Below are 19206 nucleotides of genomic sequence, written 5' to 3' on the forward strand. Positions count from 1 at the left end.
TAACAAATACAATATGCAAATTACATTTTCATAGAATGTAAGAACACAAACTAGATATTAGGCAAATAAAAGATGCTACAGAATATCGAAATAATGTATGCAGAAATACATAAGCAACAGTATTTGGAGAGAGAAAGATAGATTTGAATTTTATTCAAATATCTTTATTAGCCAAATACCATATTCCTAGGACCAAGGTGATCTCAGAAAAAAGAAATGCCTTTCAAAGCCAGTGCCAGCTCCCTCTTTTGAACCACAAGTATTTTTTTATTGCTCAAAGAAAGGTTTTAATTTGCTGTTCTTAGGTGATAAAGCAATAGTAGGTTTCAGCATTCCTGGAAGACCATTTCAGGGGAAGATTTAATGTACTCTGAAGGCTTAAAAGGCAATTTTAATCTTTTAAGCGTTAGCACTATCTTTATATCCATTTTCTTTTCACATCCTGGTCTTGTGGTGGGTAAATGGCAGAGCTATGTTTGAGGTGGTCATTTTGTGAACTAGAATGACAATGATTCCATAGCCACAGCCCTCTGAATACTGGTTTGTACAGTGGGTTAAAAAAAATTTTGCACCCAAGAAACATGAGAAGCAGTCAAGGAAATAATAAAGACACTTTAGATGTGCTTACAAATTAAACCTCTCAAAATGATTTTCTGTAGATTAGCTCATTGTGAGACCACGCATAAAAGTAATATGGGAAATAACTATGAAATTTGTAAGTACTAAAAGTATGTCAACTGGCTTTGCACAGTATCAGATAATGCAGCATTAAACCACAATAACAATAATAAAGAAAAAGAATGGATGGTGAGGAATGGGTATTGTTATCTTCTAACTACAAAAAGGGAGAAAAAAAATGACAATCTTACTGAAGTGTCACCTTGTCAGTTCAAAAAAGAGACAAGCACTAAGCAGACTAAAACTAAACAATTTCTGCGAGTAAACCATAAGTTTCTTCTCATGGAATTAATTGCACTGTGAAAACCCTATGGAAGACATTAAGAATGGATGATTCAATACATTTATCACTTGCTTGTATATCCTGTTTTACTACAAGAGCATTTCCACAATTTGAATAACTTCTTATGATATAAAGTTTAAATTCTATGTGACACACAAAGCTTCTATACTCTCAAAATAACAAGTCTTAGAAGAAAAAGAAAACTTCAGGATTTCCTATGATAGGTAGAAAATGAAACATAGGTTTGAAAATCCCAGAACAACTCTCATCAGAATGATAAAACAAGTGTATTTTTAATCTTATGCAATTCACTCAGATTTCGTTAGTAATGTCAGCATTGTTCTGTTTACTGGTTTACCTGAAAGAAATTGTGAACCATCTTTCTAGACAGCATTAGCTCGCTGTATTGCATATTGCAATTTGAATACAATATAACAAACTGAATTTTGGTAAGGAAAAAGAAAAAGTCTCCAGAATTTTCTTTATTTATTTAATTTTTTTTAGAAAGCAGCGCATTTGTAATGGAGCACGCAGAAACTGATAAGGATCTGCCCTAACAGGTCACAGCATTGCTGAAACAGAGGAGGAGATTGTATTCAATGGACAGAAAAGATCTCAAAAAAATGAGACATCTGGTTTTACAGAAATGAAGAAGCTCTTAAACACTTTTGCAATACTTGATAGAGACTGAACAACCAAAGAGATAAAACAAATAATAAACAAAAAAGATCTGTCTAAACATATGTCCTCCCTCCCAGTTTCTTTTTATTCTCTATCAATGTCTAAGGACTATAGTTGTGCATACATTAAAAGAGAAAGAAAAAAAGGTGGTTTTCTTTGTTTTTGTAATTTTTGTTGTTGTTATTATTTAATTTTTTTAGAGACTAAATGCAAAATAACATGAGCTTAGTTGTGAGTATAATGAAATATACCGGTAAAAAGGAGAGAAAAAAATTTAAAATCCAAGTGATATCCACATTCCTCTGAAAACAACAAAATTTTCAAAAAATCTCTGCTTGGGTCAAATCAAAGGCTCATTCCATCCAATGTTTTGTTTCCAACAGTGACTGACAGAACATGTCTGGAACAAGGAAAACACTAAGAGTAACTAGACAGAATATTATCAAAAGTTTTTATAATTTGCAGCTCAGTGTCTTCTTAAGACAAAGATTAATGTTTCATAGGCTGATTTGATTTGCCTACTGTGCAGAGGCCCAATTGCTATTTGAAGTCTGCAAAAATTTGTGTACGGGTATTCATCCTGTTACAAGAAGTCCTACAACTTAAATGCAAATCATTTCCAGAGTCATTTTCTTTTGACTTGAATATGACACTTGCTATCTTTATGGAAAAATAAAATTGTAATCAGTCCCTATTTATTTTCTCCATGCTGTTCATGTTTTTATAAATCTTTGCCATGTCACCTATTCAAATTTTCTTTCTATACAGAGAAATCCTAGACCATTCAGTTATTACTTACACTGGAGAAATTACATAATTAAGTAATCTTTCTTGACCATTTTCTGATTCATATTCAACAATAATGTCATTACTGAAAACTGATACTTCCATAGAGAATCCAAAAGATGCCTCAAGTCATCCCAGGACATGAGTATTCCAAGATAACTGGCTATAGAAAATAGACAAGGAAGTTCAAGAAAGTTAGGACTACTCGGTCCTATGGAAGCTAATATTGTTTTTCCAAAACGTGCATTATTTCACATCTATCACCGTTAAATTTCATCTGCAAGAATAATACTTACTCACCCCTTGGATATTCCACACAGGTACTCCGAATAGTTTATTATTTTCAACTAAATTTGTTACCTTACTGATCATTCTTTTACAGATCATTTATCCCCATCTACTCAACTCTTTCGAGGCCCCATCTGAAGTAATGCATCCAGGCCTGGAGCTCCCAGTAAAGGAAGGACGTGAAGCTCTTGGAGATAGTCCAGAGAAGGGCAACTGAGATTATCAGAGGGCTGGAGCACCTCTCCTATGAGGAAAGGTTGAGGGAACTGGGCTTGTTTAGCTTGGAGAAGGCTGCAGGGAGACCTCAGTGTGACGTTCCAGTACTTGAAGGGAGCGTATAAACAGGAGGGGGAACAACTGTTTACAAGCATTGATAGTGATAGGACAAGGAGAAATGATTTCAAAATTAAGGCAGGGGAGGTGTAGTTCAGATATTAGGAGGAAGTTTTTTACTCAGAGGGTGGTGACGTACTGGAACAGGTTGCCCAGAGCGACTGTGGATGTCCTGTCCCTGGATGCATTCAAAGCCAGGCTGGATGTGGCTCTGGGCAGCCTGTTCTAGTGGTTGGTAACCCTGCACATAGCATTGGGGTTGAACGTAGCTATCACTGGGTGGAAACAGAATCATAGAGTCATAGAATGCTCTGTGGGCCATCTTTGAGCATGACCATTGAGTATTCTAGTCTCTCTCCAAAAAGATCATGACATCAGAACACCAACTGTGACACAAGCCAGCCAGCCAACTAAGGTGGGCAGGCATGGGCCATGACTCCAGCCAGTCAGCCAAGGCTGTCAGTCTGGGACCAGGACGCCAGTAGCCAGCCAAGGCAGGCAGGTAAGAGCCACAACTCCAGCCAACCAGCCAACGCAGGCAGGGGCCAGAACTCGAGCCAACCAGTCAACCAAAGCAGGCAAGCAGGGATTGCAACTCCAGCCAGTCAGGCAAGGCAGGCAGGAAGGGGTTGTGACTCCAGCCAGCAAGCCAAGGTAGGCAAGGGCCATGACTCCAGCCAGTCAGCTAAGGGCTGCGACTCCAGCCAGTCAGTCACCCAAGGTGGGTGGGGGCCATGATTGCAGCCAGCCAGCCAAGGCAGGCAGGCAAGGGCTACGAATCCAGCCAATCAGCCAAGGCAGGCAGGAAGGGGTTGTGACTTCAGCCAGGCAGCCAAAGCAGGCAGGCAAATGCCGGAACTCCAGGCAGCCAGCCAAGGCAAGCAGAGGCACAACACCAGGCAGTCAAGGCAGGCAGGGTCCATGGCCTGCCAAGTATGTTCTGGGCTGCATTAAAAAAAAAGGGGTGGCGAGCAGGGAGAAAGAGGTGATTGTCCCCCTCTACTCAGCTCTTGTGAGGCCCCATCTGGAGTACCGCATCCAAGCCGGGGACCCCAGTACAGAAAGGATGTGGACCTCTTGGAGAGGGTCCAGAGCAGGGCCACTAAGATGATCAGAGGGCTGGAACACCTTTGATTCTATGATCTATGCATTAAACAGTAGAAGTGCTAGTTATTATACTGTTGACTTTTTCCACTTGACTCTCTCTTTATTCCTTTTATTTTTAATTTTAAACTCCATATGATATTTTTCTAGCTCCTCAATCAGTTTTCCTTAGAAAAAATTAAAGGGTGAGCTTTTGAATGCATTTTGGAAATCCAAGCAACCTATACTGATACAAACAAATCTCTTAGGAACACAAAAATACCTTTCTCACAAGTGTCATACGTATATTATGGAAATTCGTTATTAATCTACATGAAATGTGCTCTGAAGCAGCCTGAGTGTAAAAATAAATGCATGATACTGTGCAGAACAGCCATCAAGAGCCCTCAACACAAGGACATTAAGCTTTTGGACTGGATCCAGAAGAGGGTCTCAAAGATGATCAAGAAGACTGAAGCATCTCCCCTACAGGAACAGGCTGAGAAAGTAAGGGCTCTTCAGCCTAGAGAAGGCTCTGGGGTGGCCTTCTTGTGGCCTTTCAGTACCTGAAGGGGACTCCAGGAAAGCTGGGGATGGATTTTTTTTTATTGGGGTGTGATGCAACAGGACAAGGGGAAATAGATTTTAACTGAGAGAGGGTAGATTTAGACTAGATAGTAGGATGAAATTCTTTACTGTGAGGATGGTGAGACACTGGAACAGGTTGCCAAGAGAGGCTGTGGATATTCCCACCCTGGAGACATTCAAGGCCAGGCTGGATGGGGCTTTGAGCAACCTGATCTAGAGTGACTGTAGCAGGGAGGTTGAAACTAGATGATCTTAAAGGTCCCTCCCAACCCAAATGATGCTATGATTCTATATTATAGCTCACATTTTATTCTTTTAGCAATTAACTTATTGTTATGATGTAATTTGTAGAACTGAATGAATAGATAGATCAGAACACATAAGATTATTAAAGTACTTTCATAAAAGTGTCCATTACAATAGTGTCATGCCTTGAATCTTATTACAGCAGTGGACTTGGAATGGAGTTGCATAAAATCCATTTTATCTATTGTACCCATCTCAACATTTCACCACTTTTAGTTAGATAAATGTACTTCATTTACTTATTAGGCAATTCTAACAATTTAAAGCACCTTCCCATTTTTAATAGTAAATTTTGTTTTTCAAAGATTTTCATAGTAAAAATCCTCTGAAAATTACAGATTAGAGTTATCCAACAAATTTACATCTAGATTTCTAGATTTTTCAGTAGAAATGTGAAAGTGTTTCAAAGATGCTAGAAACTTACGTGTCATATCTTGACTTCACAAAGTGACAAAAATCACAGAAACACCAAGGTCGGAAATTATCTACAAGATCATCCAGTCCAACCACTGATCACCAATATTTCTCAACACAATGTCCAAACATTCCTTGAATGCCTCCAGGGTCGGGACTGCACTACCTCCCTGGGCAGCCCATTCCACAGCCTGATCACTCTTTCAGAGAAGTAGTATTTCCTGAAGTCCAACCTAAATCTCCCTGGCACAGTTTGAAGCCATTCCCCCTCTAGTCCTATCACCAATTACATGAAAGAAGAGGCCGACCCCCAGCTCACTACAACCTCCCTTCAGGTAGTTATAGAGAGCAATAAGGTCTCCCCTGAGCCTCCTCTTCTCCAGCCTGAACAATCCCAGCTCCTTCAGTATCAAATGTTTATGGGCTGGTTCTGCCTGGTTCCGTGACTAGCGGGGTGAAGGGATTTCGTAAAATCCGCGCCTCCAGAAAAAGGGAACAGGGGACCCCAAAATAATTAAAAACAGCAGCAACGATCTGAGAAGAAACAAACTAATTTACTGAAGATAGTATCGGAATGCAAGATAACACACTATAATACAATATAATTAAAATTGAAGCTAATAAATCAAATATAATGAGAGAGAGTTCCAAAAGGTGGATAGGCCTCACCAAAACACTGAGGTGAGATGCGCAGTCCTGTTGAGCAGCGAAGAGACAGGAGGAGAGCCAATGAAGAGCGGACAAAGAAGAGGACGTCAGGTGTTCTTGCCAGGAGTTGTATCTCCTCTCTGTGATCACAAAGTCCCCTGGGGAATGTAGTTCTTTTCCAGCCAGGTACCCAGAACTTTAGCATTAACAGTTAAACTCCCAATGCCCTACATGAATAAGGGTTGTCATGGTTTTGTGATTTTTGGTTTTCGGTATTCCAAGTCATAACATCATGTAGGGCACTGGGAGTTTAATTGTAGCAGTATCCATTGTGTGGCAGTCAGATTCTAACACTGTATTAGACACAATAAACTATACTCATAGATCATTCTGCATTTGTGCATTTGGAATGCTACATTTAAAAGCCCTCTTCCTCAAATTTATTTGATGCTCTTTAAGTTTTAAAAGTGCTGAAATCAAAACATTTTTTTTTTGACACATAACAGATTGGTTTAGACAAATTAAGGAAAAAGTTAGCACAAACCTTATGGAATTTTTGATTACTCTTTTTAATAGTAGCTTCAAAATGGCTTGTATTCATAATCAGTTCTTACCATCTAAAAAGATCAACTACAGTAAAGAAGAATTTGAAAGGCAGTTCAATCCAGTGAATTGTTAAATCAGTTCTCATCTCCAGAAAAAAATTAAACAGCTTAATTTTAGAGACCACATTCTGTAGCAAGTGATGGGTTTTTAAGCACTGTGCACTGCATGCTTCTGTATCTGTGATAAAATGAACTATCACTTGTTAATGCTGATGGGTTTCAATGCTGAGTGACATCTTGGAGAAATCACTGCCTGTGGTGAAGGAGAACAGTAAAAAAAAGTCTAGATATGGAATCACAGAACCAAAATACTTGGTTTTATTTAGGGCTTGTCACAGACAAAGAAGGAACAATCTATAAGATAGAGGAAGAAAGAAGTGAACAGGTCATTAACAGTTTGCAGTCTACCAGGTAAAGTCTGTGCACAGCACCCAGATTTGAGTACAAGTGGTCTCCCTATTAAAGTGAACTATTTTTCAATCATCCTGAAAGGGTAGTAGCTATTCAGTTTTTTTTTTTTTCCTAGTTGTGATACTTATATATTATTATGCACATAACACTGCTCTTCTATTTAAAAATAAGTTGCCTCCTTTCTTCCCTGGTGATTTGTAGTGAAGAAGAATATAAAGGAATGTTTGGTTGGGAAAGCAAAGCCAAAGAAAGTATTCCAGGTAAAAAAAAAAAAAAAAAGAAAAAGAAAAAGAAAAAGTGCTGTCTACACCAACAGACAGGCTACTTCTTTGAGGATAAAAAATAGGAAACCCAGAATGCATTATTTCTTTTAAAGACTCATCTACAGAAATTTAAGTAATAGTGCATTGACAGAGTGTTAAAAAAATGTGAAAGTATTTTTTTGTAATGTAATATTTTCTCATTTTTTTATTGTTTACATTTTATACAATCAACAATTGTGAATTTTTTTGATCCAAGCAATCTTAATCATGTCCTTAGGCTACACTATAAAATATGGTGGAACTGAATAGCAAGGAAAAAGAAAAGGGACTGAAATGAAAATGTCCAAACATAGTTCCTTTCTTCAAGTGATCCTCACATTAGTATTTGTGATATTTATAGCAGCTATAATGAAAAGTATATATACATATATTAACAATGAAACTCATTAAATCCAATATAAATTTTTATAGTATTTCTAAGGCCTTGTCACAAAAATAAAAACCTGAAGGAACATGATCAGGAGAGTGATACTTTATTGATGCTTTACTGAGGCAAGACAGCTCTGGCTCCCTGTGAGGATATAATAGCCATGTATTTACATAAGTCATTAACAGAAAATTGTTCCTTCACCACAACTTAAAAATAACTCCAATCCTTGCATTTTCCTATCCAAAATTCAACCAAAGGACTATTCTGAAATCAGTATTTCTATTCATGATGGTGGGGAACAAGAATATGGAGAACACCAGCAGTTCTTCAGGTGCCAAAAAAAGCAAAATATGTTCCTAATCAAAGTTAATAAAGACCCTCTATTTGCTTAGGGGCCAATGGCTTGTTCTGATTTTATAAACAGAAAATCCAGGAAAGATAAGGATCAGGGCAGCATAACATCCAGGATTACTAGTCTGCAAGCTGTAAGATTTGAAAGCCTTCTTCTACTTTGCAATAGACCAAGTTTGCTACATTATTAAAAATGTCATTCTGCAATATAACAAGGTTATAAGAGCGAAGGAAGAATAAACAGATTAAACAAGGAATAAATCACTATAATGCAAAACAGGAAGTGGGAAGGAAACCAAGCCTCTCCCTTGCCATATTCTCTGTCCTCATAGCTACAAGCTCTCTTCTCCCAGACAACAACAAAATAGAAGTTATCTCATTCAGTATAATATATACTCTCATCTAAATTAAGTAGTAAACATCATAGAGTCATGGCCTTTAGAGGTCCCTTCTGACTCTGAGGATTCCATCTAGTACAACTCCCCTGCAATGAACAGAGACACCACAGCTAGATCAGGTTGCCAAGGGCCTTATCCAGCCTTGCCTTGGAGACTTCCTGGGCAACAAGTATAACCATGAATTGAATTTAAAAGAACTCTGTAACTACTTCCCCAAACTTAGTGACAAAAATGAGTTGTCGTGATTCATAGTGATTCAAAGTTACAACCTTGTCCTTAATTCTTAATGAGAGAAAAGACTGAGACAGCACCTGTGTTGTTAGCTTCCTTCCCTATCATGATAACTGTACATTCCTTAGTACCTACATTGTGATTTACTACTGATTTGATTTTTTCCTTTATCCATTTAATTACCATGGGTGTTGATTTGGGGCTAGATATGCTGATAATGTAATGTATGCTTATGTCTTGTTTAACTGCAACAGGAAATGAATAGACTACAGTGAATGAGAAATTAGTCACAGGACAGAAGGCTTTCAAAATTCAAGGCAATTCTGAGTAGGTTCAGTTCAAAACACTTAGACAAGTTTAATAAGGAGATATAAAATTAAGTAATTCTTTCCGCTGACAGTTTTAATGTGTCAATGTTAGCAAAATTGTTTTCATAAGATGGGGCAACCCATGACTCTGCCATCTGTGAAGTAAAATCTCTGAAAACTTTTCCACCGTATCAGTGTTTCAAATCCAGAGTATCAATAAACCTGCTCACTTGATTTTCATACCGATTCTTTCTCTGCCAATAGGCACCATCTCTAAGGCATATGTAATTGCCTTAGAAATCCATAGTAAATCTTCACAAAATTAATGGCAACAAGGAAGGATTTATACCTTAAAAACACCTCCTGTTTTGTATGCTGTTAGCAAAAAAAGGAACATTCACTAGCAAGGCATTCCAATAGCCTGTAAAGACGTAACTCCCTGAAGATTAATAACTAATTATAATTCTTCCCCATAAGAGGCATTCTATAAAATGAATTACTGTTAATTATGGTGTCACAAACAAAAGATACTCAATTTGTGCCAGTGTTCCAGCAATAACAATATAAGATTAAATTTAATGAGACTTTTCTCTAAGGACCTAAGCAACAATCCTTTTAGTGGATGTTATGGCAGAAGATGTTCTAGTGATTTAATTTAAAGTACATAAAATATGTGCAAAGTCTAATACTACTGAGATGGAAAAGCAGAGACTAAAAGGCAAATTGACTTGTCATTGGCATCTGTCTGTTTTTACAGTTTGATAGTATTCTTGGGAAATCATTCTACAAAACCAGTATTTTCCTTTGAAAAGGAAATTGAAATGACCTTTAAATTAAAGAGTTTGGTGTTTATTACCTAGTGATAACTTCCTTTTTTATACTTGTATCAATTTTAATTCCATAAGTACATCACTGATTCTGAAAATGTGTAACATTAAATGACAGAAAGCACTTCCACAGGCGATTCCTATTAAAGTTTTTTATTACTTTTATATTTATCATATAAGCAAAAATTCATTTTCTGATTTAAATTGGCAAAGGCAATATCATCCTCAACATTCTTTGAAAAGATGCATAGAGAAGATGGTCTGATTTACAATATTAATTATTCTATGTCATAAAAAGTAGTGTATCTTCCTCACATTTCAGTAAGAAATATCTTCTAGTTTTATTCATCATTTCTCAGCCCAACTACGATGGGAATTTTTATTATTTACTTCAGTTACTGAAGCAAAATAGAGAAATACCATAGAATCTAGACAAAAAGATGAAGCATCTGCTAAAGTGACAAAGCATAACTTCTTAAAAAAAAAAAAGAAATCTGTTTTAACAGGAAATAAAACTATTTTTTACACAACAGTTGCTTAATTAATGATACAACTAAATTAAAAAAACACAGTATTTAACAAGTAACAAGGAAACCATGAAATATGCTGAAGGACAAGCAGATTGTTTTAAATCTTAAGAATTACACTTCAGATTCTGATATGCACACTTAGAGTTAAAAAATTTTGGTAGGATGTTAATATAATCAATCTGGAATGAAAAATAACATTTTCCTCAAAAAATAAACACATAAAGTGACAATGTTGCACAGTGGTCAGAAATAGTTAAATCCAAATAGCTGTTTCTTAAAAACCATCAGATCAAAAGAAAAAAATCTCATTGTTAAAGCTGGTAAAGATAATGAGGGGCCATGAACAGACCAGGAGAGTAAAATGAATTATTGTAACACAACACCTTCACATCTAGGCTGTGGTTTATATAATATTAAATAGTCCAATAATATATTCTATTGGTTTCGAATGACAAGGTTGTGGAACCAAGAAGGCTGCATGGCTGGCCTCTGTGAGAAGAATAATTAAGTCATCCCATATTAAATAAGAACCAGTTTCAAAAAGGACCCACCATAGGCCAAAGCAGAGTAAATGAGCAAAACTGGTTGCAGCTCTGTAGGAACATACTTTAGAAAGGGTCTAAAAAGCTTCACAACATCTGTGGGCAGAGTTACTACTCACTAGATCAGGGTGCCCAGAGCCACAGCCAACCTGGCCTTGAATGCCTCCACAGATGGGGGAAAAAATAATTGAGTCTGACCTCTGGGTGCACACAGGAGTACCCAAACACAAAAAGCATATTTCTGAGAATGTTTTACAAATGCTTGTTGACCTCTGAAAAGCCTGGTGCCGTGACCACTGCCCCTAGAAAGCCTGTTCCATTGCCTAGCCACCCTCTTCATGAAAAACCTTTTCCTAAAGGTTCTGTCTGCCTTGACAGAGCATTATGCTAGGACCTATTGCTGTCACTTCAGAGATCCACACCTGCACCTCTGCTATAGAAAGCAGTGGGGAAGCTATAAGCCACCAGGAGGCTTAGTCTCCTCTTTGAGACAGCAACAAACCAAACGACCTCAGCTGTTTCTTATACATCTTGCTCTCTGGAGTCTTCACCATCTTCATAGCACTCCTTTCAGTGTTCTCAAATGTTTTACATCCTTTGTATAATCAACAAGTATATATATGTATAACTGACAAGTATACAGAGAAGTTAGGCTGGTCTTCAGAGAACATATAGCCAGAAAGATTATCATGTTGAAAAGGGATAATTGGAAATGAATAGAAAAGCTTACCCATGTCCCAGGGCCACAGAAAAAGACTCCAAGAAAAGCAGTCTCCAAAGAGAGGTCCATCCTCACTGGCAGTCAGCCCTTAAATGGGATTTAGGAGAGGTAGAACCAGGTTCCACTCTTTCCAGTCACACAGATGAATTGCCTTCACCTGTGCTCCCACAGCTGACCCATTGCTTGCCTCAGGTGATCAATCAGGGGTTCAGGCCATGATGAAACAGTTCCCATCTAGTCCTTACATTTCAGGATGCAAAATTGCACACAGTACTCAAAGTAAAGGCTGCACCAGAGCAGAGTAGAACTGGACAGTTCCTTTCCTCAACCAGCCAGCAAGGTTATATTTGATGGCCTTTGTAATATTTAAAGTTTAAAAGAAAAATAAGACAGACATTGCCAAGATATTTTTTATTAAATTAAAAGCAATTGTTTGATTGACTGAGGACATTTTTTTTTCTGTTTTATTTTAGAGAACTCCTCTAAATAACAAAAGTAGTAATAATATTATTGGATGATATTATCTTTCCACTAACTATACTGATTCATTAGAAAATGCATACGTGGAAGCAATGTGAATTGCTTACAGAACTGATTGTTCCAATTGCTGGGAAGGTATTCAAGGTCTGTGTATAATTATCAGTTCACTTAACAGTGCTAATATTTAAGATACTTTTCTCCTTTTCATCTTTGGTTATTTATCACATCTTTCTCTTTTCCTTCCCTTTATTTTCTTACAATTTGGTTTTGAAATGAAAATTTAAAAAGATTTTTTTTTTAATTTAATTCATTTAATTTTCTTAACCAAATCAATCTCTAAATGTGGTATAACAAATCTGTACATTATACAATTAAACCAGGTCTCATCAGGTACAGTGATTCTCATATTTTCCATCCTGAAATTAAAATGCCATCTATGCTGATTTCTAGTACAGGTTCTTTTTCCCCCAGAAGCAGCAATGTCTATCAAAATGCACAAAATACAACAATTCATACTCTTTCTCGTAGACCATTTTCAAAACAAGTGTTTCTTTTTCAATTCTCATTATTCTTCCTTAAAACTAAGTTTCTGTACCTTGATGGAGGGCAAAGTGGTCTATGCAAGTATGTCTGGAAATGCGGATGAAGATACTGAATGTAGCACCTCTGCATTTATCCAGTTTCTGTGAAAACTAATTAGTTCTACAGAGAACAAGCTTCATGGCCTCATTAAAGCATCTTGATTCTTATTCTAAACACTCCTACTAAATACGTTTCAGAATAATATCATGAAACTGTATTTGTCCTTGTGCACTGCATTCCTCTGGACTATCTCATACTGGTCAAACTTGCTGTTTTTCATTAATATGTTTGTGTTTTTTATGACAAGATGACAAACAAAAACAGAAATTAGGATTACATAAGCATACTCCTATTACCTCCAAATATTTTTACACAATGTATATTATGGTTTATTTAGAAAGGTACAAAACACCAATTGTCTTCTATCTATATCTCCACTTGTTGTCAAGTCAGAATATTTATTTTATCCTATACCTATATAGATCCATATATATGTCCATTTTCAGGACATTTTCAATTTAAATAAAAGTATGAATAGAGAGGATTGCTCAAGAAAGAAGCTCCCAAAGCAGAACTTTTAATTAACATTTTAATGCTGTAATAAACTATTAAATGAGAAAGTACTTTAAGAATCCCTTGGTAAAACTGAAAATTCGTTTCACTTTAATTTGTTGTAAAAGTTCAAAAAATAGGGTGACATTAAATATAATCACATTTCACCTGAAGCTAAATTAATTTGAACATAATTGAATTTATGATTAAAGGCTTCAGAAACCTTCATTTTTCAATTAAAATTTAGAATGTTCAGATAATTTTCAGTAGATGTGAAAGTAAGTTGTGCTTTACCTGCACTATTTAATGTGGAAAATAAATACTAAAATATTACCATCTCTTATTAGATTTGTTACAAGCACATTTTTTTTCAGACAGATTCCCAACACTACAACAGCATAAAATGTCACAAAAGACTCTTAGTTGAGTGGGTCATAGTAAATTTAAACCCAGGTAATCTGAATAACTTGGAAGCTACAGGCTGAAATTCTGCTTTTATTGCTTAAAGAAATGTCCTGGTTGAATCACCTCCAGGACTGAAGGGTGTTGTTCATATCCTGTTTCATAATGTCTAGGATACCTCATGTGATCACAGCAAGTTTCTCAGTCCCACACCAGTTTCAAAGCAAAAGCTGATGCAAGATATTTGGAAGGAGAAAATCTGTAATGAGCAGCTGTGAAGTAAATTCTTCAAAAGTGAAGCAGTTTCCTAATCTCACACAGCTGCTAGTTTACATTTTCTGAGCATTGACTGTACTACTCATTTACTTTTTTTCCTATCAATTGAAAATGCAAGAGCATTTCAATCACACTAGCACACTGCTAACTACAGCTACATGGCTTCTTGTTGGTTTAGAGAACAAAAAGAGACTATTTTTGGATAGAAAATGCCATGGAAACACACATTGAGTTATGCTGATGTTGGGTTGCAAAATAAGTGTATTCAGCTAAAGAGGTTGCCCTTACTCATATTAAATCCAAAGCTCTTTTCATATCTCTGGATATTTTATTTATTTATTTATTTTTAAAGTAGGGACTAGTTAAATAGGCAAAATCTTATATCTTGCTCATGTTTGTTTGCAGCACAGTGGCTGCACAGTTAATACCCTGTATAAATTGCACTTTGCACAGGAATCAGTCTGAGATTCTGCCGTAATGATGGAGCAACTGATAGAAAGACAAAATTAATGCACTTAGAGGCTCTGGAACACTCAGGCCAGTTTACTATCAAACACTAAAGCTATTTCTAAAGGACATGCATATTGGAGAGAAAATTAAATCATTATATTTATAATAAACCCTTTGGCCTATATGGAGAGAGATAAATTAATTTATCTGTATAGAAGTATCTGCATATATGAAGTGAGGTCAAATCACAAAATAAAATTAAAATTCACTATTCACATTAATATTCTTTGAGTGAAAAACAATGTATTATGTATGTTCTTGTGGTTTCATCATATGAAATTACTACTAAGCAGCTTATTTAAAGAAAAAGCAAAAGGAAAGAGGGAAAGAAAGAAAGAAGGAAAGAAAAAAGGAAAAGAGGGAAAGAGAGAGGGAGGGAAGGAAGGAGAGAAAGAAAGAAAGAAAGAAAAAGAAACAGAGAAACAGAGAGAGAGAAAGAAAGAAAGAAGGAAAGAAAGAAGGAAAGAAGGAAAGAAAAAGAGAAAGAGAAAGAAAGAAAGAAAGAAAGAAAGAAAAAGAAAGAAAGAAAGAAAGAAAGAAAGAAAGAAAGAAAGAAAGAAAGAAAGAAAGAAAGAAAGAAAGAAAGAAAGAAAGAAAAGAAAGAAGGAAAGAAGGAAGGAAAGAAGGAAGGAAAGAAGGAAGGAAAGAAAGACAGAAAATGAAAAAAAAAAAAGACAAGTACATTCAGAATCTTAAGCTCCACAATCAGAAAAGCTCCAATATCGTTAATGTTATTACTCACTATGCATGCAAGTAGGGGCATGATTCTTCACAGGATCAAAAGATTACTTAATGTGTAATTTTAATACAAGCAAAGATATTAAGATCAATTTCAAATATTAACAAATTAGAACATATCTAATCTATATATACATCATAAAATAAGTAGCAGAAAAACACCAATGGCTATTAGCTAATACAGTCAGTAAAACTGAGTTATTTTAAGATATCCAGATGAAAACAGAAATTGTAAACACAGAGGAAAAAAAGAAAGAAAGAAAAAACAAACAACCAATCATAATCAAAAGAACATTACAAATCCTGCATTTTGAGATTTCTGAAAGGAAAGATCCATCTTTTTAAGTGTTTACTTGCAATGCATCCTTTTAAATGTGTGGTGTGTTATTAATGAGGCTACGGTTACATCCCTTTCTCAGGTATGCCCAGTTGGCATTTCTATTGTAGGTATTTCTATTTCTGTTCAAACAACTGCATTGTCAAAAACAAAAAAACAAACAAACAAAAAAAAAAAAGTAACAAAACCAACCCAAGACCCCATGTATAAAGTGGTCCATTTGATTCAAATAACATTTACACTTACATTTTAGATATTGGTGCATCCCTCCAGAACAGTTTGTTGATGACACAGATGCATGTACAGTATATGTAGACTCTAAGACTTTGTATTTTTCACTGATAAAGACCACAGGTAATTCATTTGTAAAGAATTACTTGTAATAGATCAGTCCTCAAAAAAGTATTTGATAAAAGCAGTGTCTTTAACAGAAACTGCTAGTCATTCCTAGAAAAATTGAGCTCATAGTGTTAAGAACCGAAGGGTGCAAAGATTTTATATGAAATCAGGGTATTTATTATAAAAGCTCTTTTATTCCTACTGTTTCTGCTTCTTGAAGGACCTCTGACCAATACCACAGAGGAATAAGCATAACTTCCATGTTTCTTCCAGTTAAGTGGAAGAAGTTTTTACTCCAGGTCACTGGAAGAAATTAGTTGAAATATTGGGAATAACTTAAGCTGTTCATTTATGCAACTTAAATTATGATAATCTCTTTTACATTTAGGAGACATGCTGGGAATATTTTCCTCCCCATAGCTGCAGAGATACAGATACAGGCTGTCTCCTTGCAGTCTGGAGTCATGAAGAACACCACCTATATTGGAGGCCTTGGTAATTCCCTTCTAAAAGCAGCATTTTTCTTAGGGAACTCAAAATAGATTTTCCTGTATCTTCTTGCTCAATGCCTCCTACGGATTCCTGCTGATGAAATTCTGAAAATCTCAAATGTGCATAATGCTCTGATGAAAAGCAGCTGTTGCCAGAGACCACCTTCCCTTTACAGGACACATCAACTTACAGCAAAGATTGTCTGAACTCTCTCTTCATACATTCATCTCACTAAAATTACCATTTGACATTTTTTTCTCTTTATGACAATTTCACTCATATGATAAATATTTTCTTGTAAATGTTAGATAAAAACAAGTCTTTTCCCTGAAAGTTAAGATAAATTGTGTTTTGAGTAATTTCACAGCCACAAGGCTGGCCTGAAGATTGAAGGCTAAGTACTTCAGGTCTATCAACATCAAAAACAAGACTAAAAGCCTTTGATTTTATAGTTATTTTTACCACGTTTTTCATCAGATCCTGCTGATGAATTCTAGAATGTCCATCTGCAAAAAATGTGGATAGAAGATAGTTAATCTGATTTTCATTGTTCTCAGTTAGGAGTCCCAAAAGCACACATATTAGGAATTAAAAGATTTTAATAGTTATTCTGTAGAGTTTGAAGTACTACAACCTCTTCTAACAGTGAGGAACTTAAGGCACTGAGGGAAAAGATGCATGAACACATCATTTCTGCTTTACAAATTTCCTTGCATCAGTTCTAATGTAACTGTCTATTTTTATGTTCTTACCTAATGTCAAAGTAGTGCTACTTAATTTGTCATGCAATGAAACAGATTTATTTTGCATCAAAGTTCTGCATTTATGCTTATCGAAAAAGGCATGGGAGTAATATCTTGATATGATGCCATGGTTTGTTATATAAGTGTGATAAATTAATTTGCCAATTGAACCTTGACTTGCCTGATATATCAAATTAATCTGCAGCAGAACAGTAATGGACTCCTAGTCTCCTCAAACCTGAGTGCATGTAGCCTCTTCAGCTTCTACTTTAAGGAATGGTAACAGGTTAAAATATTTTTTGTCAATTCTTCAGTAAGCCCATTCCCACTGGAAATAAAGGACTATCTTTAAGAATTGCTTTTAACTTATTGCTTTAAAAGGAAAAGGCTAAATCCTTTTCTTAAAGAACTTGTCCACCACAGGACATTCTTTGGAATCTCATCCTTTCCTTTGCAACCTATAACTGACCTGGACAGGCTGGAGAGCTGTGCAGTAAGAAAACAGATGAGGTTTAACAAAAGCAAGTGTAGAGACTTATATCTAGGGAGGAATAAATGCATGCACCAATACAGGTTGGGGGATGACCTTCTGGAGAGGAGCTCTGCAGAGAGGGATCTGGGTGTCCTGGTGGACGACAGGTTGGCCATGAGCCAGCAGTGTGCCTTTGTGGCCAAAAAGGCCAATGGCATTCTGGGGCACATTAAAAAGAGCGTGGCCAGCAGGTAAAGGGAGATGATCCTCCTCCTCTACTCTGCCCTAGTAAGGCCTCATCTGGAGTAATGTGTCCAGTTCTGGGCTCCCGAGCACAAAAACGACAGTGATCTCTTGGAAAGAGTCCAGCAGAAGGCCACAAAGATGGTGAAGGGCCTGGAGCATCTCCCCTGTGAAGAACGGCTAAGTGAACTGGGTCTGTTTAGCCTTGAGAAAAGAAGACTGAGAGGGGACCTGATCCAGGTCTATAAATATCTAAGGTGTGGGGGGCAGAGTATCGAGGCCAGACTATTTTCAGCAGTGTGTGGAGACAGGACAAGGGGAAATGGCCAAAAACTGGAGCACAGGAAGTTCTGCACAAACGTGTGCAAGAACTTCTTTACGGTGAGAGTGATGGAGCACTGGAACAGGCTGCCCAGGGAGGTTGTGGAGTCTCCTTCTCTGGAGATATTCAAGACCCTCCTGATTGCCTACTTGTGCGACCTGGTGTAGGGAACCTGCTTTGGCAGGGGGGTTGGACTCAATGATCTCTGGAGGTCCCTTCTAACTCCTACAATTCTGATTCTATTATAATAATGCCTCCTGCAGTTATAGAGATTTGACTTTTGGAACATTAGAATGAAATAAATCAGTAAAAATTAGTAAAAAGCAAGGGTTGGGAACAAATACATAGTTTTGCATTTGAAACTTTTTTGCTTTCATTCTTTGAATAATGCAAAATTTCAGTGCACTTAAAACAGTACAGTTTTTCTAACATCTAGTTTCATCTCCCTACATTTTCTTGTTTTCCATTATCAGGAATAACATGTACATACTGACAGGACAGCAGAACCCGGAGGATATGTTAACAGTTCCAGACTGTCTGAATACTTAATGTCCCTCTTTCTGTGATAAAAGCATTGCTCATTCGGTACACTTTGATGGACCATGTGGTGGTGCTCTTTGTTCTCCAGCGTTCACCTCTGATCCTCGCATTTTGTAAGGATCAAGATGAAGTTGTAGGGATTGTATTTGTGTTTTTTTTTTTTAATTGCAGTAAACTTTGTAAGTTTCAAACAGCTAACAGTAATATAACTTGATTTAAATTATTGATATATTTCTATATTTGTTTATCCACCAAGTTGTTTAAGAACTGAGAATTATGGCTCTCTAATATTAATTTTCAGTATAACTTTTTCCAGATTCATTTTTAACTTATTTAACACCTATAACAGGATTTTTTTTTTTTATCCAGAAAAGCATTCATGATGGTAAATATCCTCTTGAGAATCTTTTAGCAGATCTAAGTGGTCACAAAGGAGGCAAATCCCTGAATTATTGAACCATTGAGCAATACAA

General features: G+C 36.3%; 1 long non-coding RNA gene across 2 annotated transcripts in view; it reads left to right on the forward strand.

Annotated features, from left to right (window-relative positions):
* The first annotated feature begins 3460 nt into the window (after window positions 1-3460).
* The window catches only part of LOC116242229 (uncharacterized), a 42963-nt gene continuing 27217 nt past the window's right edge, over window positions 3461-19206 (forward strand). For both annotated transcript variants that reach the window (XR_004169693.2, XR_016465589.1), the window contains exons 1-2: window positions 3461-3551; window positions 16310-16416. This is a non-coding gene — a long non-coding RNA (uncharacterized LOC116242229). The remainder of the gene's footprint in view (window positions 3552-16309; window positions 16417-19206) is intronic.

This window comes from Phasianus colchicus, chromosome 3, assembly GCF_987193195.1.
Source record: "Phasianus colchicus chromosome 3, bPhaCol1.hap1.1, whole genome shotgun sequence".
In the NCBI taxonomy this organism is placed as follows: domain Eukaryota; kingdom Metazoa; phylum Chordata; class Aves; order Galliformes; family Phasianidae; genus Phasianus; species Phasianus colchicus.